The following is a 26,871-nucleotide window of genomic DNA, read 5'->3' on the forward strand; positions in this document are numbered from 1 at the left end:
CTCCCCCGCCTCCCGCCAGGTGACCAGCCGACTTGGCAGTGGGCTGGGGGCCCGCGGCGGGGGTGGGGGCGGCGCGCGGGCCCGAAGCCGGCGGTGGAGGCGGGAGGCGCCGCTGGATTCCTCCGGATTGTCAGGCCGTGTTCCCTCCCCTCCCCCAGATGGTCAAGATGGAGGGCTTGGGCAGCCCCCTGCTCCCTTGGAAAAGGGTGTGCGGGCGAGCGGCAGTCGGATTCCCAACCCCTTGAAGCCTGCCCTAGTCGGGAGGATTGCTCGGGCAGGGACCCCTAGCGCCGCGGAGACGTGAACGTCGGAGGGTCTTTGGGTTTTTGCTGGTCCTCTGAAACATGCCTCCTCCCCAGGTGGGGAAATTTGGAAGGAGGTGGGGGGAAGTTCACGCCGACCCACATTGCTCTGAATAGGGTCTGCCCGGCGTCCTCCACCATCCCCCGCCCTGGGAAGATGAAAGTTCGGGGCGAGGTGGGTGGGCAGCGGTTCCCTGTACCCCATCCCCCTTTAGACTTGGGGCCGAGGGGGCTCCTTTAGACTTCGGGCCGCCTCCCCTGAGTTGGGGGGCTCGGGACTAGCCTCTTCTCCCTCACAAGGTCTCCGGCGCGCGGGTGGTGGCCGATCCGCATTGCCGTATGCTGGCTGCCTAGCAGAAGGCACCTTTGAATAGTGGTGGGCGAGGGCCAGATTCACGAGGTGGGGTGATGGCAGGGATCGGACACGAAGTGCATTTTTTCCCCCTCAATCTCCGCCCCAGCTTCTGAAATTTCTAAGGGTGAGGAGCTGCAGCGGGGGACTTGGTGCGGGTCACGATGGCAGAAATGCGGCGCTGTCTTGCGTCCTCGCCCCTTCTTCCTTCTCTGTGACCCTAGTTTGTGGTAGGAACTGGAGGCCAGGTCCTGGCCTATCTAATGGAGCTTAACTCTGGAAGGGTGTGTGAGCGCGGGGTGGGGAGGGGTGGCGGTGTTGTTCGTATTTCACGGACTAAGAAAATGCTTAGTGTTCAAATCGAGAAACAGATGCCAGTAGACTCCATTCCATTGTAGCCGGTGTCCTTAACTTGGGGAGTGCCGCCAGAGCTTAACCAAGGGCACACTATTCCATTTCCCTTGTGCCCTGAGTCCATGTGTGTTACCTGCATTACTGTGCATCCCTAAGACCTAGGTCTGGTAGGTAAGGCCACGACCATCCATCTCTTTAAATAGTCATTCAGGACTTCGGAGGTGGATAAGGGGATTTTTCATGCATTGAGTTTTCGTTTTAGACACAGTCCATTTCCAAAGAATGTTCGTTACTGCAGAAGTTACACATGAGGATACTTCAGAGCTGCTTTTTAAGGAATTCTGCTAGCAACAGTCTTTTTTGACTTGAATCTCCCCACACTCCAGTTTCTAGTTCGAGGCATTCCAAATACTACTTAACGTGCCTATTTCAAAATAAATGGTCATTCATTTCCCCAGTCAGGTGCACTTGGGATTCTGTAACTTGCTACCCTTTTTCTTTGGTACTTAGTGAAAAAAGGAAAAAAAATTACAAATTTAAGGATGCATCCTTTTTTTTTTTTTTTTTTTTTCCACATTTTGTTCTCTTTAGGTATCAGAAAGAGAACTAAGAGATGTGTTTAACTTGTTCAAATAAAAATTGCAAGGTTTCTAAGCTGTACTCCTCTTTTTAGGCTTAAAGATTAGCTGGTAACAGAGTTTGCTCCATCAAGAATTGAGCTATCAGAGTGATTTGCATTGTTGTACTACAACCCATCTTTTCTGTACTTGATGTTTCACAAAAAATTAAAGGCAAATTTAGATTCTCCTTTGCTTTAAGTTCTTTTACCTGAAGCATAAATTGTAACCCTTATTCTTTTACAATTTGTTGTCTAATACTAGACTCAGAATATGTACTATACTTCAGTACAGAAGCTTGGTTAAGATCAACACCTGCAGAATTGCTTTCAATTTTTAGTTTTACTGGGTTATTTGTAAATCAGCTACAACTTCTAGAATCAAACTTGTTTGTGTGTCATTTAAAATAAGACTGGGAACATCGTTAAGGAAAAAAAAAAATGTAGCATTGGGGATTGGTGAGATGGCACAGTGGGTAAAGGCGCTTGCTGCCAGTCCTCAAGACCCACATGATGAAAGAAGGTATCTGACTCCTACAAGTTGTCCTCTGACTTCCAAACACCTGACAGATTCAAGTACATACACCCCCACCTTACAGTAAATAATTTTTAAAAAAAAAGTAGCTTTGGTGTTGCCATGATTTGAACTAGTAAAATATCCTTAGCTGTCTAAAAGTTTACAGCTACCTTAAGTAGCATTTCATATCTGGACACTCCTCCCCACAAACTGTACATTTAACCCAGGGGCCTTGGATATGCCAAGTCAGGGACTTTACCACTCAGCCAGTTATCCCATCTCTGACTTGGTTTTTGTATGTCAATAGAATTTTATAACTTTCTGAACAATTTTCTGCCACACACAAGTGGCTGTTTTCTTTTAGAAAAGAACAGTGAAAAGAACATTCTTAAAAGTTTGAATGTGCAGGGTGTGGTTGTTTGCGCCTTTAATCCCAGTACTCAGGAGGCAGAGGCAGGCCGGTCTCTTGAGTTTGAGGCCAGCCTGGTCTACATAGTGAGTTTTGGGGTGGGGGCTACAAGGGAGACCCGGTCTAAAAAAAAAAGGTTGACTGTAAATCCAGTTCTTATTCTTGCTTTTACCTTTTCATTATGAAGTTGTAATCACTGTATTTGTGATCAGCATTGTTCCTCTTAAATGTTTTTTCTTTTCTTTTCTTTTTTTTTTTTTTTACAGTTTTTGTTTATAATTTTCCTACTAAGTTGAGTTTCTCCTTAACTATTGTTGGGCTTTTGGTTTCCACATTTTTGCTTATATGTAGTGGTGCAATGAACATCTTCATACTAATTAGATTTTTGCTTCAGTGCAATTTTTCCCTAGAGAAAGTTCCCAGGAGTGATTTTACTAGGTCAAAGGGCTTTAGATTTTTATGGCTCTCACAAGCTGTACTGTATTATTTTTCAGAAGATTTACCAGTTTCCAGAGCTGAGAAGGTAGCTCTTTACTAGAGTGATTTTTCTGTAGTTTCTCAAATGCTGGGGGCGGGGGTCAAGGGAAAAATTGTGTTCAATCAAGTACATACATAATCAAGTGTTTTTGTTGTTAGTTACCTGGTCATTTCTATTTGAGTTTGAATTTGATTCTGAACATTTAATGAGAATATATGTGAAGATGTTTAGAAACCTGTAATTTATATTACAAATGAGGATGCATAGTTTATCCATTGTGTTGGTATTTCTGAGTGAAGTCAGAATTTCTGTTTTGGCTTTTTTTGTTATTAATGCCCTTCTTTGATTTAAAAGTGTCATTAAATGTTAGCCTATGACTAAGGTGGGTTTTTTTTTTTTTCCCTTCCTTATACATCCCAGGCTGACCTTGATCTTATTATATAGCAGAGAATGACCTTGAATTTCTTGATCCTGCCTCCACCTAGGAAATGTTGGGATTACAGGTTTATGTGATGCTGTGAATAGAACGCAGGGATTTTTTTTTACATGCTAGCCAAGCACTGTACTGAGTTACATTCTCAGCTCTGGGTTTGGGTAATCTTTACGTAATTTGGTGACACTACTAGGAATCAGTATTGGTTAATTCATATCCCTTTTCCTCTTTGGTAGGGATGGGAGTGGGTGAGACAGCATCTCAGACTGTTAATAGATTTTTCATTTTATTTATTTTTTTGCCTTTTTGAGACAGGGTCTCCCTGTAGCCCCAGCTGTCTTGGAACTCATAGAGATCCAGCCTGAGGGCTGGGATTAAAGGCCTGTGCCACCACACCTGGCTCCTTCTGGCTTTTTAAAAAATATATTATTTTTATTTACTTATTTTTATGTGTATGATTGTATTGCATGTATGTAAGTGCATCCAGATTGTGCAGTGCTCTTGGAGGTCAGAAGAGGGCATCAGATCCCTTGGAACTGGAGTTATGGACGATTGCTAGCCACCATATGGGTGCTGGGAACAGAGCCTAGGTCCTCTGCAAAAGCAGTCAGTGCTCTTAACCACTGACCCATCTCTCCAGCCCCACCTCTTGACTTTTTAAGATTTATTTATTATTTTTATTTTTTTTATGTGTATTGCCTGCATGTATGTGAGTGCACCCGCGTTGTGCAATGCCTGTCGGTGCAGTGCCAAGGAGGTCAGAGGAGGGCTTCAGATTCCCCTGGAACTGGAGTTAAGGACGGTTCATAGCTGCCATGTGGGTGCTGGGAATTGAACCTGGGTCCTCTGCAAGAGCAGTCAATGCTCTTAACCACTGAGCCATCTATCTAGCCCCTAAGATTTATTATTATTTATATGTATGTGTGTGAGCCTTGACCCTCCCCTCCCCCATTACAAAAGAGAGCATTGGCTCTCTTGGTGCTAGGAACAGAGAACCCAGGTCTTTTGCAAAGGCACTGAGCCATCTCTCTAGCCCCTGGTTTTGGCTTTTTTTGAGACAGGGTTTTCTTGGCTATGTAGCTCTGCTTGGCCTGGAACCTGCACTACATCCTCTTGCCTCTGGCTCCTTAGTGCTGGGATTACTGGCATATACCACCATGGTGGACTCCCTTACCCACTTTAAAAAAAACTGTAGCCCAGGCTGATTTTTTTTTTTTTTCCCCAGCCTCCTAGGTACATTTGGAATTGCAGGTATGTGTTCCACCATTCCCTGCACTGATCAGTTGCTTGCTCACACTGTCTGTGTCTCTGTCTGTTTCTCTGTCTCTCTCTCTCAACTCCCCCTTTCCTCTCTCCTCCCTCTGTCCTTTCCTCCCTCCTTCTCCTTTCCTTCTTTCCTCCCTTCTTTCTTTCCTGTAGCTTCAGCTGGGCTGGAGCTCCCTGTGTAGACCAAGCTGGCCTTGAACTCAGAAAGATGCACCTGCCTCTGCTTCCCGCTCAGTTTCTTAAAAAAAAAAAAAAAAAAAAAAAAAAAAAGAATTTTTTTTTTTGAGACAGGGTGTCCCTGTAGCCCCAGTTGGCCTGGATTCACTATGGAGACCAGGCTGGCCTCAAACTCACAAAGATCCACCTGCCTCTGCCTCCTGAGTGCTGGGATTAAAGGTGTGTAAGATTTTTAAAAATATTTTTGAGTTTTTGTACATTTCATATAGTAGATCTTGATCAAATTTAGACCCCCCCTCACTCATCTGTGCCCCCCCCAGCCTCCCTCCCCACTGGATTTCATGAATTCTGTCATACATGTTAAGTCCTATCCCATCAAGCATTTGTACTCACATGTCCCTTGCTGCAAGTTCATCTGCTGGAATCTAGTCAGCCTATCTAGAGTCTCTCCCTTAAAGAAGATCTGTTCTCCCTTACCCAGTAGTAATCAGTTGCCAATAGTTCTGCCAGGGTTGGGGCCTGCTGCCCCATTTCCCTTGTATGCTGGGTTTTTGCCTGCATGGGTCTTGTACATAATGTCAGCATTGCTTCAAGTTCATAGAGCAAGTGGCCTGAAAGCCTTTGTTTCCTTATGGTCATGTACCAACCCTAGCTCTTACAAACTTCCTGCTCCCTCTTCCAAAATAGTCATCCCATGAGTGAGGTTTAATATAGGAGTCCTTTCTATGGACATGTACTGTGTAGTATCTTATTCAATAAATAAATTGTGGCCTTCTGTGTGTATTTAGCACTCTGTTGTATGAGGACGCTTTGCTGGTGAGAGTTGAGGGGGTATTCATATTCTCTCTATTCCCTGTTCTGTGAGCCTTAGGTGTAGAGGTTCTACTGTAGATCTGTCACTTAGGGCTAGGCATCTCTCAGACATATATTCTGTGTGACCAGTTGTGGAACTCTATAATAGCCTTCATCTGTTGCAAAAAGAAGCTTCTTTGATGAGTGGTGAATGGTATGCTTGTCTATAATATAAGGATCTGTGTTTAGCATAGAGTAAGAAATTTCATTTGTCTAGAGATATGACAGAGATAGGTTTTTCTCTAAGATCTATGACCTATCCAACTGTATGTATTTGGTGATATGTACAGTGCCATCTATGAATTCCCTCCCATTGAAAGGGGTTTAATAAAGTCCAATTAGATAACTGATGATTATCCCTTAGCTAAAGTGTCACTATTGCACCAGTAGAGCTAGTTTGCTGTGCCAGTTGTTGTAGTTATTAGGCTTCAGAGCTGTTCTGTTGGTTTTCTCCCTTAGCAGCATGCATATTATCCTCTACAACTACAAGAGCTAGTCTTCAGGGAGGAGGTTTCCAGGACAGTTAAAGCTCAATGGCTCCAAGTCTCATATCTGAAGTATGTACTGTCTTCAGCATCAGGGTCTTACCTTCAAGTTCTGGGAGGTAATTAAGGACCATGGCAGTAGCATGTGGCATTTTGGGAGTCTCTTTGACTTCTCCAACCAAGAACTTGAAGGGAGGTTTCTTCTGTCTGGCACTATGTTCCTTGTTTATATAGCCTTTGGGTATACACACGATGGTGTACAGTACACTTGCCAGGATAGTAGGCTTGTCTGTGGTAGGCAGATGAGGCCAGAGGCAAGGTGGGGGTCTGAGTGCAGGGGATCGGGACACAGTGGGTGGGTCTGGACTAAGGGTAGTTCAGAGATCTGGGATGGAAAGAACAGGAGCTGGCCTGGGCCCAAGACTAGAAGGGAGACGGAGTGCAGGGGAAAGTGTGCAGCTTCTTAGGCTGCAGGGGAATCAAGATGCCTTTTGAAAATTATATTTTTAAATTTATTTTGTGTGTGGGGGAGGGTCAGACAACAACTTGCAGGAGTCGGCTCTCTTCTCCCTTGTAGGTTCCAGGGATTGAACCAGGTCACCACACTTGGGGGCAGGTGCCTTTACCCATTGAACCATCTTGTTGTCCCTTTTGCTTCTTAAGATGAACTCTTAAGAACCTTTTCAGCTTTGTGCCCTTCTCATTTCTTTTTCTTGGGGTGTTGCAGCTTAGAAATTGTGCTGTAGTTCATGTTTCCATTTAAATGTCAGAGACATTTCTATAAATCTGTTATCTTCTAGAAGTGCTTAAAACATTATAATCAGAACTGATCTTTGAGGATCACTGTATAAGGCAGTGGTAAGTTCTTGGGATGTATTCATGAATAAAACAGGTAATTGCTTACCTGGAGCTTAATATATATATATATATATATTTTTTTTTTTTTTGAAATGTGCTCTCATTATGAGGCCAGACGGTCAAGTGTCAACCTCTAGTTTGTTGGGATCATAGGTGTGTATCACCACACCTAGCTACAGAGTTCTTCACATTCTAATAAGAGGAGGCAGACAGCAATAAACAGGGCATTAAATTAGCAACCTATGTTCAGCATTACACAAGACTGGGATTAGAGGAAAGCAGATTAAATGCATACGGAGTTTGGGGGAGTGGAATAATTACAAATTTAAAGATTAGAGGAGCCTTTGTTGAAGTAATAGCAAAGATTTGAAGAAAGGTTAGATCTTTTAGGCATTTACTTTAAAATCTGGAGTGATTAATCTTGAACTTCTTTGTAATTTATAAAATTTAGCTCATTTTTGTCAACTCTTTTGTAGAGGTATGATTCCATTTGATTATGCTAATCTGAGGTTAGTAGAGAAGTTAATTGATGTTTAGATCATTAGGGATAAGTGTGGAAGTCTCTTAATAAAAAGAGACATGTTTTTGTCTTTCTTTTGGGCTTATATTTTATCTAATTAGTTGTCTAAGCATGTGGGGAAAATAACACTTCTTAAGATTGCTTATCTGTGACAGAAGACAGTCCTGTAGTTCCTTACTTTTTGCATTCTGAAGCCTAGTTAAACATTCATGGGATAAGTCCCAGTGTTCCTATTTTGGTTAAATGTAAACTTGTATTTTCTGTTTCTCTAGACAGTTACAGTTTACCCAGGGGATGGTAACTCATACCATAGCTATTTAAAAGGCACGTGCTTCAGATTTAGAAGAGGATCTCATTTTTTGTGTGTCCTAAATAGCTTTGGCTGTGTTAGAACTCTCTTACCATAGCAAACTGTGTGTGTGTGTGTTTTACCTTTAGAGATTTTTTCCCTTGAATTGTAAATTTCCTATTTTGACTAGATAGTATTTTGTATTTTATGGTGTTGATCATGAACAAATCTAATTTTGTAGCTATTTTATGTGATAGTAACAGCTTCAGTGGAGATATAAGTAGTTTATTAGCAAGCTTACCTGCTGCTGTAATTTTCAAAATTTAAAGTGCTTGGAGGAGGGCTGTAGCTCAGTGGTAAATTGTTTGCCTAGCATAGGTAAGATCCTAGGTTCAATCAGGGATACACTGCCTTGAAGTCACCTTAACAATACTTTAATTAAAAATCAATGACTGAGCCGGGCATGGTGGTGCATGCCTTTAATCCCAGCACTTGGGAGGCAGAGGCAGGCAGATCTCTGTGAGTTCAAAACCAGCCTGGTTTACATAGTGAGTTCCAGGCCAGCTGGGGCTACAGTCTCAAAATGACAAGAAAAGAAAAAAGAAAAAAATTCCTTCTGCATAGAAAGGCATATTTTTAAGAATATCAAGCTAGGTATGGTGGCTCATGCCAGCAATCCCAGCACTCTGGAAAGCTGAGATAGGAAATAACGGATTCAAAGCCAGCCCAGATTCAAAGTCACCTAGGTCTGATTGCCTCTGCCTCCGGAGTGCTGGGATTAAAGATGTGCAACACCACACCTGGTGGATTCTCTTTTTTAAAACTTTATTTATTTTTATGTGTTTGAGTGTTTTGCCTGCATGTAAGTGCACCACATGTGTGCAGTGCAAAAGAGGGCATTGGATCCCCTGGAACTACAGTTATGGACAGTTGGTTGCTAGCTGCCACCAGGGTCCTCTTTCAAGAGCAGCCAGTCTCTTAACCACTGAGCCATCTCTCTAGCCCCATAAGTATTCTCTTATTTATAGATGGAAAGTGTTTTTCCCCTTATATTTTGAAAAATTAAGTATTTCCAGAAAAATACAATATTGTAGAGAAGCAAAAAGTTTCAAGAACGAAATGACTTACAGTTTTGTCTTTTATTTATTTTTATTTTATGTCTGTGATTGGTTGCCTGCATGTGTATAAGTGCACCTGTGCTGTGCAGTGCCTGCGGAGGACAGAAGAGGTCATTGGATCCTCTGGAACTGGAGTTATGGATGGTTGTTAGCAAGAGCAGTATGTGCTCTTAAACTGCTAAGCCACCTATTCAGAATGGTACATATTGTTTGTATCTTTTAGGAATTGCTTTATTTTATTTAATGTGTATGAGTGTATTGCTTGCATGTGTGTAATGCATCCATGTCTGTGTAATGCCCAAGGAGGTCTGTGTAATGCCCAAGGAGGTCAGAAGAGGGTGTCAGATCCCCTACGACTAGAGTTCTGGACAGGTGTTAGCCAACATGTGGGTGTTGAGATTTGAACCCAGGTCTTCTGCAAGAGCAGCCAGTGCTTTTAGCCACTGAATCATCTCCAGTCCCAAGGAATTGTATTTTTTAAGATGATAGGATTTTGGAACGTGAACATTTATAAAGTAAAAAACAAATTTTAAACTTTTAAAGATCAAGTCACTTGCCCAAAGTAGTCTTTGTAGGTCTTTGTTATACCCTCTCCTTAAATAAACAGATACATACATAAACAAGGCTGTGGGTATAGCTCAGTAGTTGAGTGTTTGCCTAGCTTGGGTTAGGCCTGGGTTAGATCCCCAGCACCGTAAATAAAATAAAAAAGTCTAAGTTGGATCTTGCGTGTAGAGTTACAGTCTTTACTCTTCAGGATATCTTTTAAAACCTCGAGTTTGGCTTGCTAAAATAAGTCTGGTTCTTTAATCTTTTACTTTTTAAAATTAAAAAAAATTTTTTTAAACAGGGTCCCCCTGTACCCCAGCTGGCCTGGAACTCACTGTGTAGACCAGGCTGGCCTTGAACTCACAGAGATCTGCCTGCCTCTGCCTCCCAAGTACTGGGACTACAGGCGTGCACCACCATGCCTTGCCATTTTTTTATTTCGTTGTATTTTATGTATATGAGCTCCCTGCATGTGCGTAAGTGCATCTGTGTCATACAGTGCCCTAGGAGGACAGAAGAGGATGTCGGATCTCCTTGGAACTGGAGTTAGGACGATTGTTAGCTACTGTGTGGGTGCTGGGATTCAAACTCAGGTCTTCTGCAAGAACAGCCAATGCTCTTAACTTTTGAGCCATCTCTCTAGCCCTTTTTTTCTCTTTTAAAATGAATTTTTGTTATTTCTGTTTCACATGTATGAGTGTTTTGCCTATATGTACAGAAGTGTGCCCAGATATACAATTCCTGCAGAAACCAGAAGAGGGCATTGGATCCCTGGCTGGAATGGTTGTTAGCTTCTGTGTAGGTGCTGGGAACTGAACCTGGGTCCTTTGCAAGAGCAGTCAGTGCTCTTAGCCACTGAGCCATCTAAGGCAGAGTCCCATATAGCCCAGGCTGCTTTTGAACTTGATATGTAGCCAAGGATGAGATTTTTATGCACTGCTGGGCATCAAACTCAAAGCCTGGGCATGGTAGGCAAGCACTATACCAACTGAACTACATTTCTAGGCCCCTGCCTAGTTTTTTCTACTAAAATTTTTTATTTGTATTTTTAAATTGCCGGGGAATTGAAAAACAGCTTTTAAGAGGCAAACATAACAGCAATGAGAAAGCATAGTATGAGGTTCAGAGACTGAAGAGTTGCAGATAGTTATGAGACCTCAAAGAGTATACCATGCTAGGTGTGGTATTTTTGTTTTATTTTTATTTTATTTTTTAGACAGAGTCTCACTATGTAAACCAGGCTGGTCTCAAACACAGAGATCTACCTGTATCTGCTTCCTGAGTGCTGGGACTAAAAGTGTGGTGTGTACCACCATGCCCGGTCCCATGCTGGGTGTTTTGACTAATTTTATAATGCTGTGCCATAGGCCCCACGGGCATTACTGCTTTATACCAGGATGTAGTTAATGTGCTCATCATGGTGAATCATAAGGTTAAATTACTTTTACTATTTTTCACGTTGGAGGTCATGACCCATATTAGATTGCAAAATCACTTTAGTAGGTCATGACAAAACACTTGAAAAACATTTTTTGGAAACGGGGTCTCATGTAGTACTGGCTGGCCTGGAACTTCCTATGTAGACCAAGCTGGTCTCATTCACAGAGATCCACTAGCCTCTGCCAAGTGCTGGGGTTAAAAGTGTGTGCCACCATACCCAGGGACAAAATATTTTTATAAAAATGAAAAAGAATAGAAGAATGCTAAGGGTAAGAATTGTTTGATGAGGCCCGGTGTGGTGGGCGTGCCTTTAATCCCAGCACTTGGGAGACAGAGGCAGGTGGATCTCTGTGAGCTCAAGGCTAGCCTGGTCTACATAATGATTTCTAGGTCAGCTGGGGCTACAGGGAGAAGTAGTGACTGCTTTATGGCTCTGCCAGGTGGTGCAAGCATTTAATCCTAGCACTTGGGAGGCAGAGGCAGGTGGATATCTATGAGATAAGAGGCCAGCCTGGAGTGAGACCCAAAACCAAACCAAAAAGGCAGTAGCTACTGCTTTAGAGAGACTAAAAGGAGGGAGGAACATTTTGAAATTAAGTCTAGGCTAAGGTTGTCAGGTGCCCAGTTTTAAATTTGAATTTCTGTGGGCTGCAGCTAGCTATAGCTGAGTGGTAGAGTACTTGCCTTGAGTTTAGTCAGTGCTCTAAAAAGCAATTCTGATAATTGGCTGGTTTTAGTATAAATGTGTCTCATTGTATGTATCAAGCAATTTTTTTTATTTGGTATTCAGTTTAGCTGGGCATCATGTATTTATTTAAAATATTTAAAATTTATTCTTTGATATTTCATCCTTGTATATCATGTGTTTTTATCATACCCACCCCAGTTCCTCCCACTCCCCAATACATCACAGCTTATTTGACCTTATACCTCCTTCCCCTTTGGCACCAGCCCATAGCCCCCACCCCCACCCCTCTGGAATTCATATTCTTTCATTTGTGTGAAGGACTATCATGTCAGGTTAGTATCCCCAGACCTCCATCCCTCAGTGAGAGTTCATCTTGCTCAGGTCTATCAGACTATCTAGAGTCCTTCCCTTTAAAATCAGCGCTTCCTCACCCAGCAATCAGCTGCCAATAATTCTTCGACTAAGATTGGGGCCCGCTGTTCATTTCCACAGTTCTGTGCTGGGTTTTTGTCTGCTGGAGTTTGCGTGGGTCTTGTGCATGCTGACACCATTGCTGTAGGTTCAGATGAGGAGGGGCCCAGGAACCTGTAGGACTGTATTTCTGTATGGTCAATGCACCTCCTCCCTGGCTCCTACAAACTTTCTGCTCCCTCTTCTGCAGTGGTCTCAGAGCACCCACCCCCTCTTTCTTTTTGTAACTTACTGAGTCCAATAATTGCTGCCTGTTGGAATGTTGACCTTACTGACTTGATCTTATTGCTGGTCTTGTGCAGGTAACTAAGCTACAGTGAGCTCTTGAGTGCAATGACTGTATAATGCCCAGAAGACAGCATTTCATGATAACTCCTTTCCATCCTCCAGCTCTTAAAGTCTTTCTGTTCCCTCTTCCCTGATGTTCTCAGGCTGAGCACTCAAGAGTCACTTATTCTCAGCACTTGGACTATTTACAAGTCTGCATTAAGTGCTGCTCACTGTAGAAAGAAATTTCTCTGGCCAAGGTGAGAGCAACACTAATCTATGAATATAAGCATAAGTATATAGAAGGCAGTTTGAGAACATGTCATTTAGCAAAAGAACACTAGTAGGTTCTCCCCTAAGGTTTGTGACCAGGTTTGCAGTAGCATACCTTGTATATTTTTTGGCAGTGGTATTCTAAGCTAGAGATTTGTTTTACCTTCTAATAACTGAAAGTTAAATTTTCTGAGTGCAGGAGTTTTGTTCCCTTGGTCAGAGTAGGCAACAGATGTTTGAGTGGGCAAGCTACTGTTGTTGGGCTCAGTTTCTGGGTCTGGTAAAATAATGCCTTTCCTAAAAGGTACTAGAACTGGGGATGTAATTTAGTGGTAGAATGCCTGCCTAGTGTGTCCTGCTTCTTTCCCTGACTCCATAAAAAAGGTGAGTTGCATTGCCTTTATGGCTGTCCATTTAGAGAAGCTGGAAGAATTCTGGTGGATTTTAGTGCTCAATCTATTTACAAGTAAAGAAGTAAAGCCAAGGGCAATTGCAAAACCCATCATTGACTGCATAGCTGGCATCAGAATTGGGTCTACTTTTTGTTTATTCTTTTTTTCTTCTTTTGGAGGTCTAGCCCAGATCCTTCCAGGCTAAGCATATGTGCTACCATTGTATACCTGGGCCCTGATTTTTTCCTAATGCATATTTCTAATACAACCCTAGCTTGACTTGACTTCAAAATGTTTCTCCCTCCTTTTAGTGTCTCTTAAAGCTGTACCCACTTAAAAAATTATTTTTATTTTAGTGTGAGTGTATTGCCTGCATGCATGTAAGTGCATCTGTGTGGTGCAGTGCCCATGGAGGTCAGAAGATGTTGGATTCCCCTGGAAGTGGAGTTAAGACAGTGGATAGCCACCATGTGGGTGCTGGGACTGGAACCCGGGTCCTCTGCAAGAGCAGCCAAATCTCTTAACCATTGAGCTGGCTCTCCAGTCTCCCAGCTGCAACCACTTTTAACTCATTTTTTAAAAAAATTTTAAAAATTTATTATTTTTTATGTGTAAGAGTGTATTGCCTGTGTGTATGTGAGTGCACCTGTGTCATGCAATGCCATGGAGGTCAGAGAGGGCTTCGGATTCCCTTGGAACTGGAGTTAAGGATGGTTCGTAGCCCCCATGTGGGTGCTGGGAATTGAACCCAGGTCTGCAAGAGCAGTCAGTGCTCTTAACCCCTGAGCTATCTTTCTAGCCCCTACTTTTAACTCATTTTAAATCATTAGCAAGTTTCCTGATCTTGCCCATGTACTTCTTGTTGTTACTTTGTAGCCATAGGAATCATTATGTTCTCTTTGAAAGGAGAAACTTTTAGTAGTTCTTATTCCTAGCTGAATCAAATCCAGACTATTCTCTTGGCAATCTAGTCACTTTGTAGATACAGTGTACAATATTTATTCTTCAGCAAAAGATAAAGTCCGCTTGTCTTGCCATGTTGCCCTCTTAAATGTAGTCTTTGTCGGCTTAGACCAATTCTTTTTCACAGTCCTGCCTTAGGAAAAGGTAATCTCACCTGTTTTCCTGGGACTTGTAAAAGGCATGGTTTAAATGGCATCGGAGCACAGTGCTTTGGCTGCAGCAGCTTCTCCACTTACAGACCTTCAGCTTAGGGTGAATTCCGAGATAGGAGAAAAGTTATACCTAGAAAACAAGTGAGTTAACTCCACCAGCCATCAATAGATGACTTTTTGCTGCTGCCAATGGTCAGATTCAGTCACTATTACTGTCATTTTTAGCATATATACGGTTCTTGAACTCAACTGATTGTTACTGTTGTTATATTCAAGTACTGCAAGTAGTATTGACTGTGTTCCAGAAGAAAGCACTTAATAGTGCTATCAAGGACAGATTTTTATAATTTTACGTGTATGTGTGTGTGTGCTATGTGTGTGTGTGTGTGGGCCCCTATAGATACTAGAAGAAGGTGTCAAATTGCCTAGAGCTAGAGTTAAAGGCACTTCTGATCTACCTGATGTAGGTGCTAGGAACTGAACTCCACTACTCTGGAAGAACAGGAAGCCTCTCAACTGCTGAGCTACCTCTCAAGCCCCAAATGACAGATTTTGTGATTCTCCCTGTAGCCCCAACTGGCCTGGAATCCACTATGTAGACCAGGCTGCCCTCTATCTCACAGATCTGCCTGCCTCTGCCAGCTTCTGCCTCCTTAGTGTGGGGCTTAAAGGCATGTACCACCACACTGGACCAAATGACAGATTTTTAAAGAATTGTAAATAGCAGGAAAATGATTTTGGAAAGACAAATTGTTCTAGAGAACAGGGACCAAAAGAGTTACTTTTAGACAGTGGAAGATGGAGGAATTGAGGGGTGAAAGGGAAAATCTTGGAAATATACAGAGATAGGGTCTGTAGCTCTGGTTGGCCTCACACTCCTGGTAATTGTCTCATCGTCCTGTGTCGGGATGACAGGTGTGAACCACCATGTCCAGCTTTAAATACCTGCCCCCCCCCCCGCCCACTATAGATAGTCTAATATGTGCCCCTGAGCCATATCCCCAGCACCACCTAAAGGTTTTGAGAGAAGGCTAATTATAGTTAAAGTGTTGTTGCTGAAACTTTTTACCTCTATCCCAATGTATTGAGATTGCTAATTGTTCCAGTTTCTCATTAGCACTTTATGTGTTAGTTTTTATTTTAGTCATCCTGGGGTGAGGTGGAGTTGTATGTAGTAGTGTCTCATGGCTTTAAGATATTTTTTCCACAGGGTGTGGTGGCACATGCCTTTAGTCCTCAGACGGAGCTCTGTGAGTTCAAGGTCAGCTGGGGCTACAGGGAGACCCTCTCTTTAAAAAAAGATACTTTTCCCTAATGCCTAATGGCAGTGAACATCTTTTTCTGTGCTTATTTGTATATCATCTTTGGTTGCGATCACCTTGCATTGCTTTCTAGATTTAGAGCAGGGACAAATCGCTCATAAAATTTTGTGTGCTCAGTAACTGGTTAGTTATTTGTTGACTGTAGGAATGGTTTCATTGTGGGAATACAATGTTTAAACCCTTTTTCTGCATGACTTTCTGTGCCAGACCTGAGGACACAGTCATGAACATGCGAGATGAGGTCTCTCCTTTCCTTGAGCTCACATGCTAGTGTAGAAAGAGCAGAAAGTTCAAACTGCCCCAGGCACCTCATGATACAGAAGTATTTGAGGGGCTAGCACTTATGTCTTACTAAATTTGGAGTTCTTGGCCAGCTTAGGCTACGTAATGAGACTCTGACTTAAAAAGGAGCTGACAAGTTGGCTCTGCTGGTAAGGGTGCTTGCAGCTAAGCTTGGCAACCTGAGTTCAATCCCCAGAATTTACACAGTGGAAGAAATGAACAATTTGGCAAGTTGTCTTCTGATCTCCACATGCACGCTGTGGTATGTTTGCCCCCTCCCATAAACGTCAAAAAATATTTTTTTAAAAATTCCTTTAAAATGTTAAAAAATAGGAAAGGAAGTAGTCAGAATATATTTACAGATGTGATTCTGTATATGACACACACACACACACACACACACACACACACACATACATATATGGGACTCCACCTGAAAACTCTTAGGACTGAAACACTTTGAGCAAAGTGGCAGGATATAAAATTAACATACAATAATCTGTAGCTTTCCTGTATACCAATAATATGCTGAGGAAAACAGCCCCATTAACAACTGCCTTAAAAAAACCAAAACAAATTGGTTGGAATAGACCTTTTTTTTTGAGACAGTGTCTCTTGTAGCCCCAGCTGTCCTGGAACTCACTGTGTGTAGAGCAGGGTGACCTCAACTCACAAAGATCCGCCTGCCTCTGCCTCCCAAGTGCTGGGATTAAAGGCGTGCGATACCACGCCCAGCCTGTTTCCTACATTTTTAATGCTACTAACACGTTTGCACATGTCTTTAGTGTCTATGTATCTGATTATTACCATTCACAGTCAGTTATACTCGGATCCTTAGTACCTGAGTATGTATATAAAGTCATCAGGTAGATTTCACTGGTAATGTTTATCATGTCTACTATTTAACATGAAGTAAATTTTTAGAAAATAATTTTTAATAACTACATGATTAGAAAAAGCATTTCATAACAGCTTTAACATATTCAGTAACACATTCCAGAGCAAGGATACATCTCTTTCAAAGGTTGCTGTAAATTATATTTATACAATATTGAACTCAGTATAAACCCTGTAAGACATAAAATTGAATGAGTTTTTAACCTTTAAAACAGATCTCCATTTCATTTTAAAATACAGTTTCTTACAGAAAGGCTCATTGTTTTTGCTAATAACACGGAGATGTTGGCATATGAATCTCTAATCTGTATGTATCTGATTATTACTAGTCATAATCGGTTGCACTTGGATCTTTGGCACCTGTGTATGTCTATAAAGTCATCAGGAAGATTTCATTGGTAGTGTTTACCACCTCTACTAATTAACATGACATAAATTTCCATGCTTCCTCCTCAAATATAATACATTTTTAAAAATTTGTTGATTTTTTTGTTGTGTGTGTATATCACACAGAACATCCCAAACCATCTTATTCAGCTATACACCCACATCGCAGATGGCACCGTTCCATAGCCTCCCTCCCCCCACTAGAGCCTTTATACTCTGATATCCCTGCTACTGTCTGCTGTGTTGTCAGCACCCCCAGCCATTCCCCACTACTTGTCCATCTGGTGAATCTAGTCAGCCCATCTAGAGGTGTTTGATTTAGAAAGGATGGCTGGACCACTTTTATATAATTCATCTTCTCTTAGTTTAGTGTCTCATTTTTACTGGCAATATAGAGGAAGCTATTTCACTAGTGCTTGTTTTTTTCTCTGTAAAATTAAATGCTTTTTTTGTTTGTTTTTTTATTTTTTTATTTTATGTGTATAAGTGTATTGCCTGCATGTAGGTAAGTGCATCCGTGTCATGCAATGCCTGCAGAGGTCAGAAGAAGCTGTCGGATCCCCTGGAACTGGAGTTATGGACAGTTGTTAGCTGCCATGTGGGTGCTTCTGCAAGAACAACCAGTCCTCTTAACTGCTGAGCCATTTTTCCAGCCCCTTAGTTGGCTTTTTTTTTTTTTTTTTTTTGAGACAGGGTCTCCCTGTAGCCCCAGCTGGCTTGGAACTCACTAGTAGACCAGGTTGACCTTGAACTCACAGAGATCCATGTGCCTCTGCCTCCTGAGTGCTGGGATTAAAGGGATGTGCCACCACACCTGATTTAATGATTTTTTAAAAAGTGCTTAAGTTAATAACTGGCATGTATTATGTGTTGAAGTAATTTTTCTTGCTGGCCACATAGCCCATACTGGCCTTGAATTCACTGTGTAGCTCAACTTGGCATCCTCTATCCCTGAGTTACAGGTGTGTGTCTCCATTCCTGGTCAGCCTAGAATTTGTTTTGTACGTTGTTCATTCATTTAGTTCATTTAGTGACAGTTTGCCTCTGTTGGACCTGGACTGTTCCAAAGGTGAATGCTATCTCTGTTTCCAAGCTACTTTGTACAGGAAGGAAGGCAAACAGATGGTATGATCTGGTAGTACTGCAGGGGTAAGGCATGTGTCCTTTGCTGGCTTTGGAGAAAACATCAAAAAAGGGAGGGCTGGGCATCTTGGTGCATGCCATTGATCCCAGCACTTGGGAGGCAGAGGTAGGTGGATCTCTGTGAGGTCTAGACCAGCTTGGTGTCTATAGTGAGCTCCAGGCCAGCTTGGGCTATTGGGAGATCCTGTCTCAAAAAGACCAAAAAAAAATTTTTTTTTGTGTATGAGTGTCAAAGAAGCAACAAAATGTAGCAATATTTAGTTCATGGTGTTTTTTTTTAAATATTAAAAAAAATTTTATGTGTATAGCCAGGCCTGGTGATGCACACCTTTAATTCCAGCACTCCAGAGGCAGATCTCTGTGAGTTTGAGGCCAGCCTGGTCTGCATAGTGAGTTCCCAGCCAGCTTGGGCTACTTGGAGATCCCTGTCTCAAAAAGACCACCCCCCCCCAAAAAAAATATGTGTGTGTGTGTGTGTGTGTGTGTGTGTGTGTGTATATATATATGATTGTATTACTTGTATGTATGTAAGTGCACCCATGTCATGCATTGCCCACAGAGATCAGAAGGTCAGAGAGTGTGCCTGATCCCCTGGAACTGGAGTTATGGATGATTGTTAACCACCATGTGGGTGCTAAGAACCAAAGCTGGGTCCTCACAGAGATCCACCTGCCTCTGCTTCCCGAGTGCTGGTATTGTGCCACCGTGCCCGGCCACAGCCAGTGCTCTTAACCACTGAACCGTCTTTTCAGATCCTCATGGTGTGGTTTGAAGGTACTTACTGAAAGTAAGAAGACAGATTCATAAGCTTACATTGTTGAAAACCAAGGTTGAAATAAACATTAGATTTTTTTAAAAATGGAAAACATAAGTTTAAAAAAAAATTTTTTTTTTTTTGGTCTTTTTGAGACAGGGTCTCCCTGTTGTCCCAGCTGGCCTGGAACTCGCCATGTACACCAGGCTGGCCTGGAACTCAGAGATCTGCCTGCCTCTGCTGGGATTAAAGGTATGTGCCACCACGCCCAGCTTGAAAGCATCAATTTTTTAAAAAAATTATTATTTTTATGTGTATGAATGTATTGCCTGCATGCTGGGAATCGGCCAGGCTCCTCTGCAAGAGCAGCCAGTGTTCTTAACCCCTGAGCCATCTCCAGCCTTGGAAAACATCAGTTTATATAATGAACCTTGATATATATACATAATGTGTGTATATATATACACATATATACACATATATATATTCTTCAGTCAGTTGTAGCAACATCACTATGGCCAGTCTTATTTCATCTCTAATCCCTCTGTCATTACCAGTAGTAATCTTTTGAAGGGCATATTAACTTTTGAATGAGGTTTCAAGAGTGGGTAAACCACTGACCATTGAATGAACCAGTGGGAGCTACTTGAAGTTACTGTGTAGAAGCATTCTTAGGTCACAGGGGAATGTAGCTCAGTTGGTATAGAGTGCCTTAGCATTCATGAAGCCCTGGGTTTGATCTCCAGCACCACAGAAACCAGGCATGGTGGAGCATGAGAATCACAAGTTCAAGACATCTTGGCTACATAATGAGTTCAAGACTCAACTGGGCTATATCAAAAAGTAGTTGCCATGCACACTAGTAATCCCAGCACTCTGTAAGCAGAGGCAAGAGAATTAGTCCAAGTTTGAGGCCAGTGTGGTTCACGTAGTGAGTTCCAGACCAGCTTTGGCTACAGACCCCTGTCTCAAGACAAACAAAAAATGTGCTGTTCTGTATGAATTTAGGCTTCCCTGCCCACCTTAGTTTGCTGAAAAAACTAGTTTTCTTACACATTTGGGTTGTCATGGCCTATTTCCTACTGCCTTGCCATTTTACTCAGGAAGTTTTCAATAAGGTTTAGTTACAAATTAATTTCCCTTTATAATAATAAAAAGTACTGAAATTTGAAGAACAAAATGACTCACTCGCCTATGGGAATTAACTGTGAGAGCTGGGATTAGATTTCTAGGGTTTACCTAATTGCTTCTTTTCTCTGTATGGATATAAGTATGTGTGTGTATGTTCATGTGTGTGGGCACACAATGAACATACGGAGAGGACAATCTCAGGTGAGCACAGTTCTGCCGATACAGAAGGCCAAGAACACTGAATTGTTGAATAGTCTACAGTATAGTTTATGTGAAGTATGACAAGTGCTAATTTGATTTCTCTTTACAGTAAACTAAAGCTTTCAAGAAAGCAGACAGAGGGTGGGGTGGGGTGGCTGTTGATAAAGTGCTTGCATTGCAAGCAAGAGGACCCGAATTTGGATCTCCAACACCCACATGAAAAATTGGTTATGATGGCATGTGCTTGTAATGCTAGCAGCTTACTAGTTCATGTCTGTCTGTACCACTAAAGGAGATTAATTCTCCCCCAGCAACTTAACTGCCAGAAACTCCTCGGGGGGGCGGGGGAGAGGATTTATGAGCCCCTATCTTATCCATGCGTGAAAGTTGATGTGCCCAGTCTTGTGTAGGTATCCACAGCTGTTCATGAGTGCAACTGTTAAGTCATGTCCATTTCCAGGCTTTTATATTCCTTGTGCCCTCCCTTTCTGCCTAAGGGGGCCGGAAGGGGACATCAGATCCCCTGGAACTGGAGTTAAGACAAGTGTTAGCCATCATATGGGTGCTGGGAACTGAACCTGGGTCCTCTAGAAGAGCAATGAGTGCTTTTAACCCCTGAAGCATCTCTCCAGCCCTTATTTTTTTGAGGCAGGGTCTCATGTAGCCCAGGCTCTCCTTGAATTCTTTATTCTCCTGTCTCTGCCTCCTAAGTGCTGGGGGTTACAGTTGTGTATTACCATGCCCAGTTTGAACATCTTTGTGTTTATTACTGATCGTCTGTATAATTTCTTGAGGGAAATGCATATTTCCATTTTTTTGGCCACTTTTAAACTTTATGCATTATAATTTTGTTACTGAATTACAGAGTTCACACACACAATACATGTTGGCTTTTTTGTTTGTTTGTTTGAGACAGGATCTCACTACGTTACCCTGGCTGGCTTGGAACTCACTGTGCAGACCAGGCTTACCTCTTAACTCAGAGAGATCTGCCTGCCTCTGCCTCTGCCTCTGCCTCTGGAGTGCTGGGATTAAAGAAGTGTATCCCCATGCCTAACTGAATGTTGGTTCAAAAAGACATCTGCTATGTTGTCCAAGCTAATGCTAAAACTCCTGGGTTCAAGTGATCCTCTTCCCTTGGCCTCCCAAGCAGTGGGACCTACAGTCATGTATCGCTGCACTCAGCCTTTGTTTTAAATTTTAGTAAATTATTTTTTCTTGTGTTACCTGTGCTTTCGATGTCATGGTTAAGAAATCACTGCTAAATTCAAGATCATGAAGATTCCTTCCTGCTTTTTCTTTGGAGTTTTATAAGTTTGTTCTTTTAAAAAAATATTTTGTTGGGCTGGAGAGATGGCTCAGCAGTTAAGAACCGTGGTTGTTCTTACAGAAGACCCAGGTTTGAATCCCAGCACCCACATGGCAGCTGACTGTCCGTAACTCCAGTTCCAGGGGATCTGATGGCCTCTTCTGTCCTCACAGGCATTGAACGACAGGGTTTCACTTACCTAAATGCAGACAATACACTTATACACATAAAATAAAAATAATAAAAATATTTTAAAAAAAGATTTTGTTGTGGGGCTAAACAGATGGCTCAGTGGTTAAGTGTACTGGCTGCACTTTCAGAGGGCCTGAGTTTGATTCCCAGCTCCCACTTAGTGGCTAACAGCGGTTTGTAACTCTAGTTCCAGGGGATCCGAAGCCCTCTTCTGACCTCTGCGGGCATTGTATGCAATATGTGCAGACAATACGCTCATACACATAAAATAAAAATAAAATATTAAAAATATTGTCTTGCTGGAGGTGGTGGTGCACACTTTTAATTTCACTGCTCAGGAAGCAGACAGGTGGATCTCTGTGAGTTCAAGGCCAGCCTGGTCTACATGGGGAGTTTTAGGTCAGCTGGGGCTATAGGGAGACCCTGTCTCAAAAAGACCACCCCCCCGCCAAAAAAAGTTATCTTCATAGCATCATCCCCTCCCGCCCCCCCATGTGCATGAGAGGCCAGAAGAGGGCACAGAGTCCCCTGGAGCTGGTGTTATAGGTGGTTGTGAGTTGCCTAACAGAACTGAATTTGGGTTCTCTGGAAGAGCAATAAGTGCTCTTAATTGAGCCATCTCTCCAACCCCTAATTTTAATTTTTAAATTTGTTTTGACTTATTTATGTATTTTTATTTATTTAGTTTGTTATTTTATGTGTATGTGTGTATTGCCTGCAGGTTTGGAAGTGCACCCGTGCCGTGCAATGGCTAAATTGTGAAATTGGATTCCCCTCCCCCCCACCCCCAAAGACATGTTCTCATATAGCCCAAGTTGGGCTCAAACTTGCTGTGTAGCCGAGGCTGACCTTTAACTTCTGATCCTCTTGCCTCTACCTCCTTTTTGCATAGATTACAGGTGTACATCACCATGCCTGGTTTTTTGTTTGGTGCTAGGGATGGAATCCAGGGCTTAGTGCAATTGACCAGCTGTTGCCCACCTCTTCAACCTTGATTGTGAAGTTGGAAGCGTATCAGCATTTTATTCCTTGGGATGCAGTTTCTGAGAGGAAAGTATAACCTAGAAGCAAAAGCCTAGACATAGATCAGTTAGTTGCGCCTGGTTTTTCCATGGACTTTACATAACTGGGTTGGGTGGTTTGGAACGAGGTATTTAACTGATGAGGCTTATTTCCCACAACTGTGAAACAGATATGGTATTGCAAGTTAAATTCTTGACATGGTACTTGGTTTAAGTTCTGTAAATGACAAATTAGTTGGATTCCTTAAGTTTCAAGAATTTCTTTTTAAATACATTATTATTTGTGTGTGTGTGAGTTTGTGAGCATGTGTGTGCCATGGCAGAGGACAACTTTTATGAGTCAGTTCTCTTCTACCATGTTGGTCTTGGGAGTGGAACGAAGGTTGTCAAGATTGGTGGTAAGTACTTTTACATGCTGAATCTTGCTGGGTTGCAAGAATTCTTTAAAATATTTTATTTGCTTTTTTTATTTTTTTATGCGTGTGAGTGTATTGCCTGCCTGTATATAAGTGCATCCGTGTTGTGCAATACCTGTGGAGGGCAGAAGAGGGTGTCAGGTCTCTGGAGTTATGAGCAGTTTTTAGCTGCCACATGGGTGTTGGGAATTGAACCTAGGTCCTCTGTAAGAGCAGCCAGTGCTCTTAACTGCCCTCTCCAGCCGTACAAGAATTCTTTAAACTGTGTGAAACAAAGGGTTGCAAAATTACTGAAAGAAATGTAAAGTCATAACCAAGCATGGTATTGCACACTTTTAATTCCTTCACTCAGGAGGCAGAGGGAAGCTCATCTCTGCATTCAAAGCTGTCCTGGTCTACATAGTGAGTTCCAGGCCAGCTGGGGCTGCAGGGAGACCTTGTCTCAGAACACTTTTTAATTTTTATTTTTTTAATTTTATGTCTTTGCGTGTATTGCCTGTATGGAGGTAAGTGCACCCGTGTTGTGCAATGCCCATGGAGGTCAGAAGAGGTTGTCAAATCCCCTGAGTTATGGACAGTTGTTAGCTGCCATGTGGGTGCTGGGATTCGAACCTGGGTCTTCTGCAAGAACAGCTAGTGTTCTTAACCACTGAGCCATCATGTCTCCAGCCCCAGAAGATTTTTTTTTAAAATAAGTCATTTGGTATAAGCTGTTTGTTTCTGGATTAGAGAAGGTGAGGAAGGCAGCAGTTGGAGAAGCAGCAGGAATGACTGCAGAGCTAAGACCAGTGGAGCTTTGCTAGGAATGGTGATTAATAACTGGGCATTCTATACCTAAGTTGTGTTTCTTACTGAATATTTAAAATTTTAGCTTTATTGGAGGGTGTGATTACTATATTAAAATGAGATTTGAGATGTATTGTTGAACAATTCCTGATGGTTATCAGAAGTACATTTCATGTTACTGATATTATTTGTGGGAGTCAGTCCTCTGGATTCCACTGTTGCAGATTGAAAGTGTGGAATAATTGTACTTTCACTGACTATGTATAGCTTTTTTTTCTTGTCATTCCATAAATAATAATCTATCATCAGAAGTATATAGCATTTACATTTAATTGGGTATTTTATTTTACTTTGTGGGGTTTGTTTGGTTTTTGAGAGTATTTCCCTGTAGCCCCAGCTGGCTAGCTTGCTATGTAGATTAGGCTGATCTTGAAGAGCTCACAGAGATATGCCTGCCTCTGCCTGTACCTAGTATTAAAGGCATGCACCACCACACCTTGGCTAGGTATTTTAAATAATACACAAGATCTGTAGGTCATTTGCAAATATTGTACCATTTTATATAAGTGATTTGAGCATCCTTGACTTTTAGTTTCTAATAGGGTCTTGGACCCAGGTTCTCTAGGATACCAAGGGACAATGGTATTATTTATAATTTAATTCATGTGAACAGAGTCCACATTACTAGGCATTATTTGGCAGCCAGGTCAGTTTTTTTGGGTGGGGGGTGATGCTGGGAATTGAACTTAAGGCTCCACACTTGCTAGGTACGTTCTCTTCCACCAAGCTATATATTCTTCCCAGCCTGATAGCCAAGTTTTTTGTGCAATATGTTTTCTAAAGGAGAGGATTAAGAAAGAAAAGCACTTGTTGCACAATTTCTGAGCTTTGTTTGTGTGGCCTAGCCACTTAGCTTCAAACTCAGAATGCTACTGTCTCAGCTTCCCAACTGCTGGTCTTGCAGTTGTGGATCACTAGGCCTGCTGTATTAACAGATTTTGACAAAGCCACATGTTATTTAGAAGTGAAAGTGAGGTGAATGATTTAACTTTTAATTTGTTTTGTTTTTGATTTTTGAGACAGAATGTTACTAAATAGCCCTGGCTGGCCTGGAACTTGCTGTGTAGACCAGGCTGACCTCACAGAGATCTGCCTGTCTCTGCATCCCCAGTGATGGGATTAAATGCATGCAACACACACACACACACACACACACACACACACTCTCACACTCACACACTCACACACACTCTCTCTCTCTCTTCCAATTCTTTTATGTGTATGAGTGTTTTGCCTGCATGTATATAAGTACACCATGTGCATGCAATACCCATGGAGGCCAGACAAGGGTATGGAATCCTCTGGAGCTGGAGATACAGATAGTGGTTAGCCACCATGTGAGTGCTGCCGGAAACTGAATCCAGGTTCTCTTCTATCTCTCCCACCCCCCTTCCTCCTTTTCTTTTTTGAGATAAGATCTCCCTGTAGTCCCAGCCAATCTGGAGCCCTCTATGTAGACCAGGCTGTCCTCTATTTCAGTGAGATTCTCTTGCCTCTGCCTCCTAAAAGCTGAGATCAAAGGTGTGTGCTACCACACCCAGCGCAACTTTTTTGCATTTTTAATTTATATTTATTGTGTATGTACATAACTCATGTTTATGTGTATGTATATATGTAGTTACATACATACATATTCATGCGATGGCACATATACAGAGAGATGAGGGGACAGCTTTCAAGAACATACTCTTTTTTTGAGACAGGGTCTCCCTGAAGCCCTAGCTGGCCTGGAACTCATTATGTAGACCAGACTGGCCTCAATCTCACAGAGATTTGCCTGCTTCTGCCTCCTGAGTGCTGGGATTAAAGATGTGGGCTACCATACCTGACTCAGTAGCTCTTTCTATTTGTGATCACTTAACTTTTGGAGAAAGTTTATTATTAATCTGTCCAGCTTTGGAGACTGAGTCTGGCTTTGTGGCCCTGGCTGACCCATTAACTATGTACCAGACTGCCTTTGCCTCCCGTGTTCCAGAATTGTAGGTGTCCCCACCATACCTTGCTTTTAAAAAGATTGCTGTTTTGTGTTTAGTGTAAATTCTGTCTTCTAATAGGCTTTTTGGGGGGAGTTTGTTTGGGAGACAGGTCTTACTATGTATTCCAGGCTGACCTTAAGCTCACATCATCCTCCTGCCTCATCCTCTCAAGTGCTGGGTTATGAGGGTTGATCACCAAACCCAGCCAGGCTAACTACTTTTCTTTCATTGATCTGGTTTTGATAAAGTTCACATCTTTTTTTCCCCCTCTGTATGGTGATCCATCTCCCTGGCTTGCTTCTCTGGCCAACACAACACATAGTCACTTAAATTTGCTGTGCACTTAGTATTAGATGGCCCTTTTCTCACAGACAACTTGGCCTTTGAGTAGAATTATAAGGTTATATTTTAAACTTGAAAATACCTTTAAACTTATGTAGCCTGTTGAATTTAATGAAAATATTTAACTTTTTTCAGAGGTCGGAACAGTAGCAAAGGACTGCCTCAGTCTACGGTGAGTAACTTTCATATTTGTTTGGAAAAATAGGTAGATAAAATACAATTTCTAACCATAGACCTAATGACAAGCCAAAGAATAAATTGAGTTTTACTGGAGATAACCTTTAGTGATCGGTATAGTTTAATATAAAATTATTGGTTATAGCTGTTGTTTTTCCAATGATGACAATGAAATGTAAAGTTGTTAATATTTGTTACACATAATACTAATAAAAGGTCATTTATAAAGAATTTATCTCAGCTGGGCATGGTT

At 42.0% G+C, this 26,871-nt stretch overlaps 1 protein-coding gene across 7 annotated transcripts in view; it reads left to right on the plus strand.

Annotated features, from left to right (window-relative positions):
- Positions 1–26,871, plus strand: part of Atxn2 (ataxin 2) — a 118,810-nt gene that overhangs the window by 728 nt on the left and 91,211 nt on the right. For all 7 annotated transcript variants that reach the window (XM_029570609.1, XM_029570610.1, XM_029570607.1 and 4 more), the window contains one exon: positions 26,577–26,613. The gene's annotated coding sequence lies outside the window, so the exon portion shown is untranslated. Of the gene's footprint in view, positions 1–26,576; positions 26,614–26,871 lie in introns of those variants that run through there.

The sequence above is a fragment of the Nannospalax galili genome, unplaced genomic scaffold (assembly GCF_000622305.1).
Source record: "Nannospalax galili isolate Female #2095 unplaced genomic scaffold, S.galili_v1.0 scaffold120, whole genome shotgun sequence".
NCBI lineage: Eukaryota > Metazoa > Chordata > Mammalia > Rodentia > Spalacidae > Nannospalax > Nannospalax galili.